The sequence below is a fragment of the Eptatretus burgeri genome, chromosome 8 (genome assembly GCF_056783735.1).
Source record: "Eptatretus burgeri isolate ZD-2024b chromosome 8, Ebu_testis_v1, whole genome shotgun sequence".
Taxonomy (NCBI): Eukaryota; Metazoa; Chordata; class Myxini; order Myxiniformes; family Myxinidae; genus Eptatretus; species Eptatretus burgeri.
Genome location: NC_140968.1, coordinates 9,999,340 through 10,019,156, shown reverse-complemented (window position 1 = coordinate 10,019,156; position 19,817 = coordinate 9,999,340). Strand labels below are relative to the sequence as shown.

Below are 19,817 nucleotides of genomic sequence, written 5' to 3'. Positions count from 1 at the left end.
GGGTTTGGGGCTAACTACATATGTACTTAGAGATATCTCACCTGCAGGCCCTTCATGGTGTAATGCGAATTTCCACAGCCGTAACAATATATATATATTTCTATTAGTTGTGGGGTCTGGTCGTTAAGTTAATCCCCCGACCCAATTGTGGTGGATGGGCGGTTAACACAAGCCAGCCTGGATAACTGAGCGGTTTTACTTAGGAGGTGGACACGCTGATCCTCAGAGATTGTAGTGCGGGAGGGGTAGGGCGTGGCACAAACTTGTGCGTTCACGCCCGATCTCTCCTTGACGTCACACTGAACAACCATCCACCTCCAGGACATCGCTTGCTCGCACGAAACCCGGGAAAACGGGGCTTCTGCCTGCTCGGCACGCCTGGCTCGCTTGTTATGGTGGTTGTGGTTAAAAAAACGCAACTCCTTCATGGCAAGCTTGTAAATGCAAAAACCTAGGAATAGGTCAAAGGAGGCAATTGCATACTGGGGGGAACTTATCCTTGATCCTTATTTAATTAACACCGCACCACCCCCGGTGTGGTGACGAGTAACACTGAAGCTCACAGTTTCCCTCCTTCATTTACATTGAAATGTCTCCCACATGTCCACGGACCAACCTATTCAATCCTAACTTTCCTCTGAAATTCCTCCATCTACCTCCATAACTATATATATATATATATATATATATATATATATATATATATATATATATATATATATATATATATATATATATATATTGTTACGGCTGTGGAAATTCGCATTACACCATGACCATGATGGGCCCGTAGGTAAGATATCTCGAAGTACATGTGTAGTTCGCCCCAAATCCGTTGTCTGGAGGGAATTTATGTGATTAATTCGGGCTGCGACGCTTTGAGTTAGGCGTTTTTCTGTTTTATCTTTATTTTGAACCAACTACGTCTCAACCGCCATCGCACAACAACCACAACCACACCTGCCTCTCAACAACCACGCCATTCTCACCACTCCGCCAGCAACCATCAACATCTCCACGAACACAAAAGGGGAACAACAACTCCCACCCCGATTTCTCTGGTAAACAAGAATGACTGTTGGAACTCAACTTCCGCCCCGATTTCTCTGGTGGAATGTCCCCCCCCTCCCCCCCACATGCCGCGAAGGGAGGGGCGGGGTGCCGGGGAAATAAGAGGGAGCACGGAGGCGCCGCTAGGAGGAGGTCAGGTCAGGGCGGTCGGTGAGAGTGTCAGTGTCAGTCGGCGGTTCATGGTCTTCTGCCCATCTGGGTCTTGGAGAAGCGACCCGCTCATTGGAGCTTGCAGTCGATGGAGAGTCCGGATGTCGCGGAGGGGATGCGGACGAGAGGCGCCGCTCTGCCAGCTGTGTCGCGCGGACCTGCGCGTTCGTACAAGGAGCGCCGGAGAGAGCTCGCCCACCATCGCACCACAAGCGTGCAGGTAACCTGCAACGGTCTCATGGGATTCGTTCGGTCTGCCAAGTCCCACGCGATAAAGGCCCACGGGCCCTGTCTGGCGCCCTTGTCTTTTGAGGGTGGCCTTTTCTTTTGCTTTCGAATGAATGTTATTGGCGCCAGTCTGGCTAAAGTAGAACTGTTTTTAAGTGTTGCCGTGTGTACGCGTATTCGGTTTAACTCTTGCTTTCGCTTTATATGTGCATTTTGATTATTGTGGCTGTATATACGTGCTTTCCGCATGCCGCGGAATAAATGTGCATTGTGTTGAACTGTTTTCCTGTTTCGCTTCGTCTTCTTCCTTTTAATTGACCCTCCATCCTGCTTCATGTAAAGGGTTCGTAGTGGGCTTAATATGCCCGATAATTAATCGGAACCGTCGAGGCCGATGATAACACCGCTTGGTTATCACTGTAGCACGGAACGGACTGCTTAAGCGGTTCGTGTCCGGAGTCGGCCTGTGGCGTGGTGCGATCGCCCGGTCGACCATTCGCGCAGGTACTTAGGTAGGTCAAATTTGGCGAGCAACCATATCCTGCGCGGGTGGGCAATTGGCACGATCAAGGTGAGGTTAAACCCCCACCCGTGACTAGCTCCCGGCGTTGGTCCGAGAGGGTCACGACTGAATTGTCCGTCCGGTGGGCGATGTGCCGCGATTCGAGTCACGTGGCCCTCCGCACGCCGGCGTGTAATATATATATATATATATATATATATATATATATATATATATATATATATATATATATATATATATATATATATATATATATATATATATATATATATATATATATATATATATATATATATATATATATATATATATATATATATATATATATATATATATATATATATATATATATATATATATATATATATATATATATACACACACAGGGTGGCCTGAAAGTCACTTTACCCTTCCCAGTGAAGCATTGTTCTTGAACTCTTTTAATATTCAGGTTTTATTGTACAGTACTTACAATAATTAATTTGTTGTTGTATTTGTATGTGCTCCATCATTCTTCTGAGTCAGTGTTTCCGCATCCCATCGCGGGCGAGGGGCGAGGGCAGAGTGGAAGGGACGGAGGGAAGTGCGAGAAATTTATCAGGGGTAAAGTAACTTTTGGGCTTCCATTTATTTATATTTATATATATATATATATATATATATATATATATATATATATATATATATATATATATATGTTTTATTGATCTTTTTTACTTTACCCTTCAATATGAATGTCATCAAGTCTGCTATCTATTTTCTTTTATTTTTTTTTTTTCGTTGTAATCTCCATTTGCATGTTTTTGAAGGTGTAACTGAGTCCTCCCGTGACTCGGTATCCAGCCCCATTTTGGTAAGGAATCGTGATTTGTGGACCAAGTTGTGAATTTTCTTGTTAGACTCGGTTTTGGACCGAGGGCTTTTTTCACGATCATCACCGAGCCCCGGACAGCATCCAAACTGTAGTTTGTTTGTAGTAATATTCCTGAAGGTGGTTTTGAAGATCTCGCTGAGGTTCTTCTTTTTCCACTCCCCTTGCTCCCTCTATAATTGGTACAATCTCTGCGTTCTTCAGCTTCCAGGTTTTTTTTTGACCTTATTTTTCAGATCCTGGTACTTGGTAATTTTTCTAATTTCTGCGTTACTTAAATCCAAGTCTCTGGCTGGTGCCTCCAATTGGCAGTCATCCTTTTATTTATTTATATATATATATATATATATATATATAATTTATTTTTAATTTTTTTTATTGTATCCATGTACTATGTTCAGTTGCAATGTTTTTGTTTTCTATGTTCACGCTTGATGGGATGGTCAGGTTGTACGTGAGCATTTGTCTTCATTTTCAGTGATGCTTTTTACCCCGACGTTTGACTCTGTCAATATGAGGGGTTTTCAATTTGTTTTTGTTTTTTTAAGATCAATTTAAAATCTGATTTCACTTTTCGCAGTCGCTAAGGTTTATTCACACTCACTCTATTGCATCAAGATTTGTGAAATTTGAAATATTTAATCGGATCGCGAGCTGGTCGGTCACATGCAGTCGTGCAGGGACCATTATGCCTTATGTTGGCCTTATCTCGTGAGAGATTGAACTTTTCGGTGGTCCAAGGGTCCTTTCTGTTGAATACCAACACTTTGTGGAGAAAGCCATGATTTACAAGAATTCAGAGTGTATTTAATAGCAGTGAGCACGGGTTTGAAAATCGTGTGACATTGGAAATCAATTTCTCTGGAGAATGGAGGTCTTTGCTTTGAGCAGCCTCACACATTTATATTGCCTGGTAATCGGCTGCCCAAGTATCAACATCATTTGGTAATCAGCTTTCATTTGTCGGGGTCATTCATGGTATTCAGCTTATTTTTTTTTTTTTTGGTTTGTGCTTGCATGGTTTTCTGACACTGGGATATTGATGGATTTTGTATCTGGGGTAGTGAATTGCTCTATATCTTGTTGTGCCTCTGTGTGTAAGCCTGTTCTGACCTGAGGCTTTTGTTTGTATTTATTTATTTATTTTTACATCCCAAGATGAAATGATTGGTGCTTTTTCGGTAATCTCTAACGAAATGACCTAATAAAACCAGTCTCGATGTCTATACGTACGTCCCCATTTTTTTCTTCCGATTTTCTTGATATTTGGTATGTCGATGAGGGATGCATGACAATATGACCTTTGACCCGATTGAAGGTCAATGTCAAGGTCACTCCAAAGTTGCAAAATCATCCATTTTCAAAATCTATCTTCTCCGCCGTTTATGATCCGATTTTCAAAATCCCTGTTGGATTCTGATAAGTAACAATATCTAAATTTGGTCAGGCCGGTTTTTTGAAATTCATCCTGGTTATCAAGTCACGTGTCTTCAAAGTTGGAAAAATCGTCGATGTGATGCGATCAAAAAAAAATTCGCCCGATTTTGATGAAACTTGGTATGTAGGTAGGGGTCGATGAGTGATGCAGGACGGTATGACTTTTGACACGATTGAAGGTCAAGGTCAAGGTCACTCCAAAGTTGTGAAATCATCCATTTTCAAAATCTATCTCCTCCACCGTTTGTGATCCGATCTTCGAAATTTCTTCGGATTCTGATAATATGGAACAATATCTAAAATTTGTCAGGCTGGTTTTTAAAAAATTCGTCCTGGTTATCGAGTCACGTGTCTTCAAAGTTGGAAAAATCGTCGATGTGATACGGCACATCTACAGAGCTTCAGAGATTACTATCACCCCCAACCAGGGGTAATTTTTATTTTTTATTTTTTTGACTTTCAGAACCTACATTCTTCTGCTGTATGATGTTCTTGAATTAGGTCGTCAATTTTTCATGATTAGACCAAATAAAAAGAAAATACCAGTTGATCGTCCCTGCCTGCTTCTGTTATTAAAGCCGCCTCCTTTTTTTCTTATTTTGTCAAACATCCCCAAATGGATGGATGGAATTGTCTGATTGACTCAATCCCATGATCTCATTAAAGCCGTTACTGTAGTAGAAGTAGTGGGGCAGATAACAGCAATTTTTGAGAGGAATCGTGCAAATGACGATACAAGCATCAAATTTGGCACATTGTTCTCCAGGGGATTCTAATCAAATCTGCCTGATTGGCCATTTGAAAATCCAAATCTTGAAAAATTTGAAAAAAAAAAAAACTTCAAAAAAGTCAAGAACACGAATCAATGTTGGATGCTGGCTGAGATTGGTGAATGTTTCAGAAACATCATCAAAGACGTTCCAAGTCTGCCATGCAGTTTTCTTCCCTTTACCGCGGAAGGCAGACACGACGTCACATCCAGTGAACGCATGGAAGTATGGGATCCCTCTCGCTTTCTCAGGCCCCATTGCAGAAACTACCTCATGGACTGGAATCCATCACGCCTTGGCTCCATGGCCAAAGTCAATCCACATGTTCTCAATACCTAGTTCCTGTAAGGATGGCAGTACAGATATTGCTATGACTAGTACGTCCGTGTCATTAGCCTTGATGATAATGGACTTGCTACCATCCGTCGTTGCATCCCTGGCATGTACAAATATTCGAGTGTCAGCTTCTTCATGACAACATGGAGACACAGCATCCAGTGACTTCCTTGTGTTGCTAATGGCATCTTCTCCTTTTGTGACAATGACTGTGCTTGTCGTCCGTGCTTCACACATCTTTTCCGCAAGGAAGTGAAACGGCTCAGTCTTGTTTCTGTCATCTTGAAGAAAGCTTCTCCAGTTACTTGGGGTCTTACTGGTTCCCATCACTCTTCTTCTGATTCCTTGCCTCCTTTTCGACCTTGCCTCGGACTTCAGACTTGACTTCTTGTACACATCAAACACTATGTCCACCCTCTCGTACCTGGCACCATAGGATTCCACCTTTGGGATGATGTCTTCTTTAGCATAGTCATCAAATATCTTTGAAGTGCGTGGAGGTAGGGCATTGATAAGTGCTGAGCCATCAATGATGACCGCATCTCCCCTTGGTTCTCTGTCTGGGATGTTCACTTGCGCTTCAAGAATTTCAGCCAGCCGTGACTTCAAATTTTGTTGAATTTATTTTTTTTTTTTTTCAAATTTTGAAAAATTTGGATTTTCAAATGGCCAATCGGGCACATTTGATCAGAAAGCCCTGCAGAACAGAAATGCCAAATTTTATGCTTGTATCATAATTTGCACGATTTTTCTACTATCTATGACACTATAGTGTCCTTGGTCGTGGTTATTTGTTTCCCTCACCGAAGGAGAGGGAATTGCATTTGGGTCAGTTTGGCTGTCTGTCTCTGTCTGTCTGTCTTTGTCTGCACAGAACTTTCGTGCCTTTCTCTGCAACTGCTTGTCAGATTGAGACAATTTTCACCATTGGTGCGACGACTCGTATAGAATGTTTTAATCATAATTATGACATCGTGGGTCATGTGGTGTGGCTTCTATGTTGGAAAAAAACAGAAAAACTTTGGACCTGCTGTATCTAAAACCACACCAAGGAAAAAATTGAGACTTGGCAACAATTAAAAAAATTTTTTTTTAATGACATCATAGGTGCCTTTGTTATGACGGCATTGCATATCTCGAACGCTATATCCAATCGGTATGAGAAATTTTGATGGTCATGTAGGGATAAAATGGTCCACAAAAAAAAAGATTTGATGACATCATTGGTCACGTGATTCGGCAGCCATATTGTTTAAAAATTAAAAATAAAAAAAAACCTTCAAAAATCTTCTTCTCTGAAGTGGCTGAACAGATCAAGGCAAAACTGTACACATGACTGCCTATCCATGACAAAAACATCCATAACAAAAGGTTCACTCAAATGACAGGTCACATAGTTTGGCAGCCATATTGGATTTAAGAAAAAATACGAAATGTTTTCTCTGGAACTGCTTAATCAATTGATGTGAAACTTCACAATTGTGATCTAGTAGAGATGGGGAATAAATGTTTTAAATTTCAACTTGATCGGACACATGGTCTGGAAGCCATATTTATTTATTTATATTTTGATGTGGGTTATTTATTAATTTATTTTTTGGAATAAGCTCACTTGGCTGTGTCTGGATGGGTTTGAGGGTAGAGGAGTAGCAGCTGAAATGTGGAATCTTATCCAGGTTCCTCCTGATGACTTAATCTTTTATTTTCCCTTGTTTGGGTTCCTCCTGATGACTCCAATGCAGGACTGTACCGATTTGGTCTTCCATTTGATCTGGATTTAATTTATTTTCATCCCATTCTAAATGCAATTGAATAATAATAATGAAAAAATACGTCACGGGCAGTGTTCGGTGTCCGATCAAAGTGGGACGTCTTTGTACCCGGTCATCAATGCCAACAGTTCTAATTATGTCTCATTAATGAATTAACACACTAGTACACAAACGCCACACAAATTGCATCACACAAAACCTCACAAAAACCACACAAACAAAGTCCTGGTGAGGGTCTGCAATCTCTGATTGCTCTTTTTCTTGTTATTACTTGTTCTCCATCCCAGTTAAGCTGACTTCTTATGAGCTACTCCAGTGAGGCTTTTGTTATTCTCCCAGTTCTGTGTATATTCAATATTTTGTTTTACATTTACCCCTGTTTGTCTGTCCAATGTGTCTGTGAGCAGGATATCTCAAGAAGTTGTCGATGGATTCGGACAAAATTTGGTGCACAGGTTGGGTGTGTCACCAGGACAAATTGATTAGATTTTGGTGAAGATCTGGATCAGGATACTCGAATATTTTTGTAGAGATTCTTCACCATTGAGAGATGGGACCATAAACGATATATAGCACGATATTTCAAAAAGTTCTGGACAGATTATGACGACTTTGGTGGATGAAGTGACCGTAACAAACTGAATAGATTCTGGTTAAGATCCAAATTCAGATCCGACCTATCTGTGGGATACATAACGTGAATGTTCGGCCCGGTGGAAGTATGCACTCCCACCAAGTGCTGGTCTGTACAGTATTTGTCGATTATTGACTCGCTCTCCAATTAAGGACAATAAGTCCACAACCATCTTATTGTTATTTTGTGATCCTAATTTTTACTTGTCCCAAATACACAAGAAAATGTGACCACGTGGAGACCATTTGGCTCACTGAGGTTTGTATTTCCCAAAACTGATAATATATTGACTTTGCTTTCATGGAGAGCAGCGTGTGAGTTGAGAGAATTGGGGTCTATTGTCCCGAGGAAGCGACCCGATGGCTCCTCTTTCTCATTTAAACGGAGCGATATTTATGTTGGCCTGTTAGGTGCTCTCTCCCATCAGGGTTCTTGGCTCATTAGGAGCCCAACCTTGCTCTCATGCCTGCACCGCACCGGAATGTAATCGTCGCTCGGTTTCTGTCCAGAACGATAACGTAAAAGAGTTTTGAGGAGAGCATGGTGCCCTTTAATTATAAGCCCGATTTCACGGCGGCACCATTATTGTTTCCACGCAAATTGTTTTAATTGGACGACACATGTCTGAGTGCACAATTGACTGGAATAACAATTTAATTTATTTGGCGTTCCTCACGTAATGTTGCTATCTATTCACTGTTGGTCCATTCATTTTTGGTTCTGGTCCCTGTGTTCATTGCCAAGTTGGTCTTCGTGTTCCGAGAGCACTTTGTCGACTCCACAAAGGGCTGCACGGCGGTGAAAATTCCGATTTATATACAAATGGCACAGATTGTTTTTGAGCAAAAAGCAAATTTCAAGTCATCCTGATGAGATGAGCATCCTTCACGAATGCGGAGAGATTTGTACTTGGTGATCGAATTGCCTTCTGGCATCAGCGGCGTTTCCAGTAAGGAATACCTGACTGGTTACCTGGGCAGCTGTCGGTGTGAATTTGTTCCAAGAACTCTGTCTCGTTTGCAATCTGCTTTGATTGTTTTTTTTTTTCTCTTTAAATTTTGTAGTTTCAAAGCCATTTGTTACACCTGTCTGTTTTACCAGATGTAATTTCCTTGAGCAATGAGAAAACCCATCGGGTTTGCACTTCATGATTGGTCGTCGCATTTAATGGTCGTTGCTTTCATTCGGTCCAGAGTTTGAATCTGCACAATTTGCATCAGATCAAAAGCCGGTTGTCTCCTTGATGGTAATGACGAGTGAGTATCGATTTGTCCCGTTTCAGCAAAACTTTTGCTATTTGTTAGACCATTTGCATGTTTCTTTTTCTTTTAGGTTTCCTTTTGCTTTGTGGCTTGGTCTTTTGGTAAATGGACATTATCAATTTACCAATCAATTGTAAAACGTCATTTCATTGTTCTTTTCTGGTTATTTAAATGTTTTTGGACAAGCTCGAGGCTCAGCGGAGAAAGGAGACAGAGGGTGAAGTGGAAGCGTTCAGACGGTGGGGTCACGTTTTGGCGCATCAAGGAACGAACGAGCAGGGGAAAATGAGCGTTGGAAACAATGACCTGGTTGCTATGGTTACCAACAAAGTAAAAACTTGTGTTTCTGTTTTTCACTATTTTAAAATGTACTTCTAACTAAAGGTTCCTTGTGCACTTATCTATCAAGTTAGCTTTCCATAGTGGGAAGTTTAAGGATACTTAAATTTTTTGTCTTGGCGACGGCTTTGTGCCCACTCGTTTGTGAAACGGAAACATTACTCCTTGGCCGACCCATTCTCCTCACCACCGCCAACAGAGTAATTTATTTTTTAATGCCTTTATTAGCCGTACTTGAATTATTTTGATGCATGTTTTGGGATTTTCAGTTTCGAGTCCTCCCTGGAACCCTCGGGCTCATCGAGTCGGGGGCCGAGCGGTGCGGAGTCCTCAAGCCAAAAAAGCTTTTAGCAGCACCACCGCACTCTGCGCAATGCATTGATAAATCCGATGAGCAATTGGGAAGCACGGTATTACTAATGGGGTTTCTAACTTGGCATTTTCGACGCAAGATTATCTTTGCTCTTCTATCCACTTAGCTTCACGCGTCCTTTCCTTCACTGACTTTGAGACAAACTCATGGCGTGCTTGACTTTCCCTGAAGGTTTTTCTTCGTCTTTTCTCATCGTTTCATTCTGATGAACACAAAAAGATTTCAATTTTTTTTTTTTATTTCCTGTAATTCCATTTCTACTTTTGCTGAGTCTTTCCTCCAAACTTTGCACCGGCGTGGTTCAATATAAATAATTATATCGGTGGACATCGCTTTCAAAATCTCTCACCAGCCGCTCGTACAAACAAGTTTATTAAACATTTACAGCGAAGGAAATCTTCCTCTTTCAGGGACGGGTCATCGATGTGTCTCATTTAATTGGTTTTCTTCGCAGCTTGTTGCGGGTTATGTAATTCCGCCACACCCGTAAGCCCCGAGCTTATGTTTGCGTCGATTTTGAAAGCTTTGCCAAGATTTAATCCCAATGTCACAATTACCCACTCGATTGGCTACTTTGACCACAACATTAAAAAAGTTTTTTTTTTTTTTTTTTTTAAAGTGATCAGGTATTGTTGGGAGAGCGTGGAGAGATGCAATTTTATTTGAAGCTGTTGCACGCAAAATATATTTTGTGGTCTTGGGTTAAAAACTTGCCTTTTCATAACGGGCAGAATTGACTGACTGTCACAATTGTGTCTCGGTTAAGGTAAGGCATTGACCGAAGTCGGAGGTTGTCCGATAGCTCTTCTTTCGCCGACTTCTATCAATCGGTTAGGGAGATATGCCGCTGCTATCCCCAGATCAACTGCTGTTCTCTTTACTCCCAGGAAGCTGTTGTTGCTCTTTCTGCCAACTTCAAAAGGAGGACAGGCTGAGTAAACCCCTCCCGGTGTGATTTTGGCACGAATGAGATTTGAACTCGGGGGTCGAGATCCGAAGCCAACAGTTGTACTGCCTTAGTACGTAGCTTGTATAAAGTGCGTTTTATGCTGTTTTCCATTGGAAAAAGATGCAAGTTCTTCCATTTAATGGGAACAATGATTTCTTGCTGACGATCCTTACATAATTCGAGCGGCCTTTCGCAGTCGAGTTCAATCCCATAAGATGAAAGTCTTTGTACCTCGCAGTCATCGGTTGCCATTGGCTCACACACTAGTTAAAGTACATAAAAATAGGAGAATGAAAGCACTCGAGACAGCCGGCTTGATGCCTCCCAGTGCTGCACAATGAAAATGGCACATTTTGACATCGTGTTTTAATTTTTTGGAATGCTGAAATTGCAGAACGTAGTTTTAACCTTTTGTAGAAAGTTATCATTCTGAACACAGTTTGACTGGAATAACAAGTATAATGATGAATACTGTGTTCGTACATTGATGGCAGCATCACCAGACGTGTGTGTGTGTGTGTGTGTGTGTGTGTGTGTGTGTGTGTGTGTGTGTGTGTGTGTGTGTGTGTGTGTGTGTGTGTGTGTGTGTGTGTGTGTGTGTGTGTGTGTGTGTGTGTGTGTGTGTGTGTGTGTGTGTGTGTGTGTGTGTGTGTGTTACGAGGGGGATATAATAATGAACCTTAAAAAATTTTGTTTATGCGTTTTAAAAAAAGCCGTTGCTTTTAAAATTTGCGAAGACTTGTGTGGTTTGGACACGTGTGGTGAGGAACATGTCGGTTGGAGATGCGGCACGTTATCAGTTTGTACATCTGGACAGATGGACGGGCAGCTGAGGAGGCCCTGGACCGGCGTTGGTTCTGCGGCTGTGAAAGTCCACGTCTCCGTGGAATCCACGTGATGCTTCGTCCATCGATTCGACCTTAAATCGCCCGGCGATTCCATCGGTTTATACCCCGATGAGTAGGGACGTCTCACGATAGAAGTCAGACTTCGCGTCCTGCGAGGACGGTTGAAGTATTTCAACGATCCGGGTGGAGTCGGTGGTCTACGGCAATTGGAAGACCTCACCATCGACGTATCTGCACCACGTATTGGTAGGTCATCTATAAATCGGAGAGGGAGAAGGTTCTCTCTTTAAGTCGGGAAAGACTCCAATTTCATAAGGAGAAGTGCGCAAGCCAGCATTTTGAGCTCTGAGCATGACTCTGTGGATTAACGCGGTAGTTTCGCAATCCTAGTCGACAACATCTGCTGCACATCCATTCGCAACTGTTCAAGGCAAACTCATGATTCCACGGTGCACGTCTGAAAAGGGCACTTCTGCTTGCCGGTCTTTTTAGATCCTCGTAGAGGATCTCGAAGTCTTACTCTCATTGTTGTTCTTCATCTTCTTCTTGTGGATTTTTTGTTTTTTTTTGTTTCACAGCCTACAGTTTTCATCGAAACTTCCTGAAACTTGGCGTATATATGTAAAAATACCCTGCGCAGTCAGTAACTATCTCAGATTTTGAAAATTCCTCCTAGAAAAAAAAGTTGTGACATCAAAATATCTCCGCTAATGGAAATCGCCTAAAAATTATCTCCGAAACTCGGCAAGCTTTTTCAATTATGTTTGCGGGAATCGAACGGGGCATTAGTAGAGATGAATTACCGCACATATGATACATCACTATGACGTCATATCAATTTTTATGACGTCATTCCTATTTTTTGACTTTTTGTTTCACAACTCAGAGTTTTCATCGGATCTTCGTGAAACTTGCTGTGTATATGCAGAAAGCCCACGCGCAGGCAGTAACCATCTCCGATTTTGGAAATTCCTCCGAGAAAAAAAGTTGACGTCATAATATCGCCGCTAATGGAAATCGCCTATACCATTATCTCCGAAACTAGGCAAGCTGTTTGAATTTTGTTTGCGGGAATCAAGCCGGGCATTAGCACAGATAATTTATCGCAAACCTGATACATCACAATGATGTCATATTCGTTTTTATGACGTCATCATTAAGAGGACGAGGATCTTAGCTCATTTGAGCTCGTTTTAACTGGTGGTGTTGAATTTTTCAAAAGGCATTTGAGTTTGGCTCCTCGGTTTGACAGGTATTTTAATAGTTTGGTGAAACCTCAGCTAGGCAATTTGGGATTATTAGATAATTGTGATGGGTATGTAGTTAGCAGGTGCATATTTTACAAGTTTGGTGCATTCTTATCGGTCTTCCTTCTGCTTCCCCACCGTCGGATCTATCAGCCGGTTTAAAGGCCAATTTTGGCTCTCACCGGGACTTTTGATTTGGATTTGCCAATCAAATGCCATCATTCCTTGGTCGCTAAAGGCTCTGGTCTGTAAATTCTTCCCGTTTTGCACTTTGGACTTCTGTAAGACGGCTTGTAATAGAGCAAGGTAGTTCTTCAATTTGTAGCTTCCATACTCGTTGTCGAGAAGCAGGTTTCATGCTAATTCCCTGTTACAACAGAAAAAAAAGTGACTTCAGACCATTTTGTTTTCGCGATTCAAACATGATTACTCTAACCCTGCTTGGTGTAAGTTTAACCATTTGATCTCCACCACACGATAACTTCGTTGCGTGCGAGTAATCGATGGGTACTACCTGCTGGGATTGTCTGGAGGTATTCCCACTAAATCTCTGGGTTCGAATCTCGACTCGGCCATAAACTGCAATCCTGGTGTTTACGCAGGTGCTGTGACTCATCCGTGTGCATCCATCGGGAGGACGTTAAGCCGGAGGATCTGTCTACCGGCGCTGGTCTTTGGTGGATGTTAAAGATCTCATGGTGTCTTTAGCGATGAGTGGGCGAGCTATCACCGGCACTCTGAAACAAATTATAATATTCCTGCCAAAACTCTCATCATTAAGTATCTAATAATTCTTATTCTCACTAATACTGAGTATGCCAATAACCCCAATGCGAGTTGACGGAGGCCTTCGCCCGACAGTGGACCAAAAGCAGGCTGATATAATTGACCATTTGTTTTGATTGTTCCCACTGGCTTGTACATTCACAGGTACGCGTATTTAACTTCCACAGGTTTTTACACATAATTTAAGGGAATATATGAGTTATATAAACTTATGCTCAGGGATAATTATGATTATGTTTGAAAACAGTAATTTTCAGCCAATTTTTGTTTTCTTTTTCTCCTTCGTTTGTCTCCTTTTTATATTTTTTTTTTCAGTCGGATAAACGTATGCATTTTGTCATTAGGAAGTAATGATATTTGAAAAAAATAAAGACCATCGTTTAACTTCAAGGAACAGGTGAAGAGCCGTCCTGGACGCATCTCGCCGTATACGTGGACCTTTATTCTCATCATTTGAATTGGCATAACAAGGCGTAACTAGACTTCATACAACGTAATACCCCGTGCAGTGTTCAGGTGTATAACCGTACTTCAATTTCAATGAAATGATTTTAAAGATCATTCTTTACATTAGCCATATTGGCGGCCTCTTCTTCACCCTGACTGCATCCTCTCACATGCTACGTTCACTTACCAGGGGGGCTGCAATTCCAGCTCGCATTACATACACCGACCTGTATGTAACCTGTCTAAGCGCGACAACACTGGAGGTTTTTGGAAGTATGAAGAAGGCGATTTGTGTTCCGCAACATTGAAGTGTATCATTCATGTTACACTAGGACACTCAGAAGAGCGCATACCTCCGTCACGTAATGCCTGATCCACGAGAACATATCGGGCCAAATACATTTTTGAAATATCTCTCAACCCTCAACGGTGAAGAATCAATTTTCGAAATTAAATAATTCTCGGATCCAGATCTAGATTCGGATCTTCACCAAAAATCGAATCAATTCTTCCTTGTCTCGCAGCCAACGTGTCTACCAAGTTTTTCGTCCGAATCCGTCCGCAACATTTCGAGATATCGTGCTCTATATCTGTTTAGCACTATCTCTCAATGGCGAAGAATCACTAAAAAATTCTATTATCCGAATCCGGATCTTCACCGAAATCGAATCCGTTCATCATTGTCACACACTCGACCTGTCCACACAATTTCATCCGGATCCGTGCATCGAGACATCCTGCACACAGACAAACGTCCATCCATTGAGAGCATGCTCTGTACAGAGCGTTGGTGCTGCCGAAGCAGTCTCCTTGGCTATTGGACACAATCCTGGACGGGTCGCCACTCCGACACAGGATACCAGCAAGCTGGCACTCATTTTTCCGACCTCGGAAGGATGACGGGCAGAGTCCACCCCACCAGGTATTAATTCAACTGCCGAGGGGGATTTGAACTCGGGATCCTAGGATCCCAAGTCCCCACCACCCGAACCATTAAACCAACACCAGGCATAAACAGACAAACAAACACGGACAGAGAGGGGTGAAAACACAACCTCCTTCACCTTCGGTGGTGGATGTAATAAAGGTTTAAAGAGCAGGTTTTGGGTCGCTGATAACTTCGCGTGATTCGAAGGTTGTAATCACATTAATAATCGTTGGGCAATTATTTTCTTTCATTCGAAACTCAAAATATGCTAAAATTAACTTTTCAGTCAAAACTTTTGTCGGTGATCGAAAAGCAGTCCGGAAGTTACCGAAGATGCTATGACGTCACGTTCTCCGAAAACTTCGTGAACATTCGGAAACGGCGTGTGAACTACGGCGAGATGCGAATCAGAGAGTGATTTCATCGGCGATGAAATTGAGTGTTTTCATTTCGATATTGCCAAGGACGAGTCGGAGGACGATGGGAATTTATACTATGGAGTTTCTGACCCTGAGCCAACCGGGCGTAGTGGCATGCGCCTGTAATCCGGCTACTCGGAGGCTTGGGTTGGAGGATCGCTTGAGGACGGGGGCTCTGCACTGGACAGGGTGTAGAGCAGCCCGGAATCATGGTGAAACCCAAATCCTGATCCCTGTGTCGTAAGAGGCGACCAGGGTTGCGTCAGGAAGGGCATCCGGCGTAAAACCTGTGCCAAATCAGTATGCGGATCATAACGGATGATCCGCTGTGGCGACCCCTAACGGGAGCAGCCGAAAGATGAACAACAAGTTTCTGACCCTGAGCCATATAAATTTGGGCCACTCGCAAGTGCCAGAAAACGGCCTATTTCGTGTACAAGTGGCAGGACTGACTGTCCGGCAGTTCACACTGACAGACTCCACCAGACAGATTGGTTTGTAGATTTTCATTTTCTTGTTCGATGCATAAAATAATGTAAAGTTTGATTCGTCTGTGACTTGATGTAATAATTTTTAACACTCTAGTCATTCAAGAGTCAGAAATAGAATGAATCAATAATGGACCCAAATATATTGTACACCGTAGCCTTGGCGTTGAAGTCTTTCTGACAGCCGAACTTGACCCCAGCGAAAGTGAACAGTTAGAACAAACCCCCAACTTTCAAGAGACTGTTGTGGGATATAAATACCAAAACATGTTTAGCCTCATTGGGAAATATTCTACCAAATTTAGAAAAAAAAAAAAGTGGGAAATTGATCATTTTTTTTTTTTTTTTTTTACAATTGAAATGAAATAGCCCAATTTGCTGATGCTGTTAAAAAAAGTAATTTAATCAACAATAAGTTGATTTGTTGAGAATTTTTTTTTTCATGCTTGTGTTTTTCAGAAAGTTTATTTGTGTGTTTTTTCCATGTACTCTTTAAGAATACATTTCAAGGTTTTTTTTCACTTAAACTTAAACAATTGATTCTGTGACGGAGCAGTATCTGGAGAACTTGTCGACCAACAACTCGTATTCACAGAGTGGTGATCAGATGTGTTTATGCCTTCGTAATCCTCGGCTGTGAAATGGTCACCACAAATGACAAATCCATCCAAAGGGTCCTCTTTACCCGTTTTCTTTGGGGGAAAATTCTCCCGTTTTGTTTGTACAAATCTTATCCACTGCCGGCGAATGTTTGATTCCTTCGGGAATCGGTGGGAGAGATTACCCGTTTTCCAGCCATTTTCGCAAAACATGACGACACACTTACGAGGCATGATGTACAAATACCCAAAATAACTTTGTTCTACAATAATTCAAAATAAAAAAAGGATAATATAGATAGACAGTTGCAAGCTCAAAATAAGCGAAAGAACGGCCCGCTGAACTGGACACTTCTTCAATGAGCGAGTGAGCGTCCGCTTTGTTTTGGAGAACGTGACGTCACCATCCATATATGGGCACGCGGCTGTTTTTTTTTTTTTTTTTTTCAATGGCCTCGAGAAATAACAACTTCGGAGTTAAATTTAATCAATTTTTCCCAATAGTTAGGCAACCGCAATAGTTTGCATCGAGCTATTTAATGCACATATAATCATATTGTTGTGGTTACCAGATTCGCAAACCACCATTCAGGTCCCTTAGGTGAGGTATCTCGGTAAGTGCATGTGTAGTTAGGCCCAAACCCGTTGTCTAGTGGGAATACATGTCATTTATGCGAGCTGCGACTCTTCAGGATAGCCGTTTTTCTTTTACTATCTTTATTTTGGACCAACCGCCATGATCACAACCACAACATCAACCACCAACCACAACGCCGCTTCACCACAACCGCCACGACCTTCCCGTCACACCTCGCAACCGTAGCATCGCCACCGTTCTTGCCCCGCTGTGGGTACCGGTGTTGGACTCATGCAGAACGCGCGTCGAACAGCGTGTACAAAATCACGGATTTTGTGCTTCAAAAACGGATCAAAAACGACACACGCCCACTTTTTGCCGTCCAATCGGTGAGCGAGGGGCGATTTGGCCCCGCCTCCAGAACGATCGATATATGCAAATTTGTGGATCAAAAAGCCTTCACGCCCACTTTTTCTCGGGCCAATGGGGAGCGAGGTGAAAGGTCAAAGGGAGGGGGTCAAAGGCGAAGTTACGGGGGGATAAAAGGACGGTGTTCGTCAGTCAGCAGAACGAGAAGGAGAAGGAGTCGGAACAGAGAGAAGAGTGTGGAAGTCTGGAGCCCGAAGCCTGCAGTAGCTGGAGAAGCTGAAGAGAGTCGAACGAGGAGAGCCCAAAGAAGAGTCCAGAGTCGGAGAGTCCAGAGGCGGAGAGGCGGCAGCGGCGAAGGCAGACGAGGGGGTGCTCGCGACGGTGCCGGGAGCTGCACGCCTGAGGAAGGCCGGCAGCGCGACCTGGCCGAGGTGGAGACGCACACCAGGGATAATAAAGATCCTCTATACCCCGAGCATCAGCAACCCCCTCCTGTTTCCCCCCGCGCTGAGATAGTGCGACCAAGGGGGCCCCTTTTCCCACCCCCTGCCAGGCACTGTCCGCGAGGCCCGCGGAGTGAGGCGCCATCGCCGCTCCGCGTCTCATCACCAGACGGGTAGGCGCGACCCGGTCTCGGCCTCAGGCCCGCCTCATTCTTGGGGGCATTTCTTTTCCTTGGTTTTGGGTATGTGTTGTCGGCGCCGTCTGTGAAGTAGAATTGTATAAGTGTTGCCGTGTGCTCGGTAGTCGGTATTAGCTCTGCATTGTTTTCGCTTTTATATTTGCTTTTTGTGTAAATGGAATTGTGTTTTCTTTTTTTTGTGTGCATTTGGTGGAATTGTATTTGTGTGCTTCCCGTGTGCCGCGAATAAATGTGCTTTATTGTTGAACTGTTCTCCCGCTTCGCTTCGTCTTTTCCCCCATTGAACCCTCATCTTGCTTCACGTAAAGGGTTGGTAGTGGGCTGAGTACGCCCGATAATTAATCGAACCGTCGAGGTCGACGATAACACCGCTCGGTTATTCTGATAGTACGGAACGGGTCGCTTAAGTGGCCCGTGTCCGAAGTCGACCTGCGGCGAGGTGCGATCGCCCGGTCTACCCTCCGCGTGGGTACTTAGGTAGGTCGAATTTGGCGAGCAACCCTATCCCACGCGGGGGCTGATTGGCTCGATCGCGGTGAGACCAAAAGGTCCACCCGTGACTGGTTCCCGGCGTTAGTCCGAGAGGGTCACGACTGGATTGTCCGTCCGGTGGGCGACGTGCCGCGATTCGAGTTACGTGGCCGTTCGCACGCCGGCGGGCGCGAAGACCGCAACAATATCGATAGATTTTCAGAACATGTTTGGTGACCCGCAACCTGCTCTTTCAAGGCGTATAAATAACTTCGTTCCGGGTTTTACTAAACGGTTATTGCATCACCCTATCGAACACGTTGCATGAGTTCTTTGTGCCTGTTGTTTGTGTCATTTGTGACGTCCTTAAAATAAAATTAATAAAAACGATAAATTTTTCTGTTTGGAGTGATTTTCAATGTTGTTTCACTGCCGAGCGGGCATACAGAGTCAATAAATGATCTCACTGCTGTCTGCACAACAAACTCAGAGAGTCAAGGTATGGTAAAATGAAAGACTTGTCCACCTAGTCATGTTCCAATTCGTGTTCCAAATGTCTCGTGTTCAATTTGCACGAGTTGTTTCTCGATCATAAACTTACTATCGTACACTGAGATAGATAGACGGACGGGCAGCCAGACATGAACCAATTGCTTAACCTTGCTTTTCGCTTTCTGGTGACGAGGTAAAGATGGGATCGACTTTAGTTTTACTCTGGCAATGAATATAACTTTCAGGTGTGTAACCAATTGTAAGTGAAAAGCAGTTCTTCACCAGGTAGATAATTGAAATTGTCCATCGAGTCTGATTTGCAGGATGTTTGACTTGACAAGATGGTGCTCAAGGGCTGGCTCGACTTGGTGAGCTTCGAGAACCGAGACTTACCGGGAATGCACATTGTGCACCTTTATTTATATATATAATATATAAAAACCAACAAAAGGCCAAAAAGAAGAATTTCCTCCTTTCCATGATGAGGGAAGACCATTCAATTCGAGGTCTCGTTTTTGATAACTCGACTCGTCAAAATTGCCCAGGTGTAACAATAAGCTATTCTGATCATCTGCTGTGAGTCATGCAATCGATTCCGACCAACGAAAGACACGGTCCAGTGAGCCTGTGGGTGTTGTGGAGGAGTAGGAAATGCCGCAGCAAAAGTTTGCCATGAGGTTCAAGATAGAGCGTATTCCATTTGGGAAGATACTGGTTTTGGGAATTTACGGGTCTGCACAAGGCCAGCTGCCTTGCAACAAATGTCTCCACCATCGAAGCATGACCGG

At 43.0% G+C, this 19,817-nt stretch overlaps 1 protein-coding gene across 7 annotated transcripts in view; it reads left to right on the top strand.

Moving 5' to 3' along the window:
• The window catches only part of LOC147021069 (myocyte-specific enhancer factor 2C-like), a 91,998-nt gene that overhangs the window by 23,671 nt on the left and 48,510 nt on the right, over nucleotides 1–19,817 (top strand). The window contains exon 1 of one of the 7 annotated variants that reach the window (XM_085890800.1): nucleotides 11,536–11,809. The exons of the other annotated variants lie outside the window; for them this stretch is intronic. The gene's annotated coding sequence lies outside the window, so the exon portion shown is untranslated. Of the gene's footprint in view, nucleotides 1–11,535; nucleotides 11,810–19,817 lie in introns of those variants that run through there. 7 annotated transcript variants of the gene reach the window in all.